Raw genomic sequence first — 567 nt, forward strand, 5'->3', positions numbered from 1 at the left:
CGCGCCCCGTCTTGCAGAGGCCTGCTGCCCGGCGCCCCAGCCGAGGAACGGCAGCATCACCAGCACCGTCCGGCGCAGGGCGGGCGCCTGCCCCTTCACGGTCGGGGACAAGGTCACCTACTATTGTTTCCAGAAGGACAAGTTCCATACCACCTGCCAGGAGGACGGCTCGTGGGAACCGCAGCCCACCTGCAGCAACAGTGAGCCCAGCCCCGGCGCCCGCGGGGTGCGGGCGCCAGAGAGCGGGGGCGCCTGCGCCGACGCCCCGGAGCTCGCCCCCTTCCCTTGCTGGTGTGGGGGTCCACTGGGGCGCCCGGGCGGCCAGTGCGGTCTCTTTGCTTCGGGGGCTGCTCGCTCCTCCTCCCCTGCGGGGGGCGGGAGGAGGGGCCCCCGGAACCGGCCTGGGCGAGCCGCTCCCCTGCTGTCCCCCCGTGTCCCTCCAAGAGTGCTATTACCCGCCGGACGTCGCCCACGCACAATACAGCAAGACCTACAATTACTTGTCCTTGAGTGACCAGATCAAGTACACCTGTGACAAAGGCTACGTGCTGGTTGGCTCCGACACCA

The 567-nt window shown here is 69.3% G+C and overlaps 1 protein-coding gene across 1 annotated transcript in view; it reads left to right on the top strand.

Moving 5' to 3' along the window:
• Window positions 1–567, top strand: part of C4BPA (complement component 4 binding protein, alpha) — a 14686-nt gene that overhangs the window by 10558 nt on the left and 3561 nt on the right. The window lies entirely within an intron of this gene.

This window comes from Condylura cristata, unplaced genomic scaffold (genome assembly GCF_000260355.1).
Source record: "Condylura cristata isolate star-nosed mole 26May11 unplaced genomic scaffold, ConCri1.0 scaffold00073, whole genome shotgun sequence".
Classification (NCBI taxonomy): Eukaryota; Metazoa; Chordata; class Mammalia; order Eulipotyphla; family Talpidae; genus Condylura; species Condylura cristata.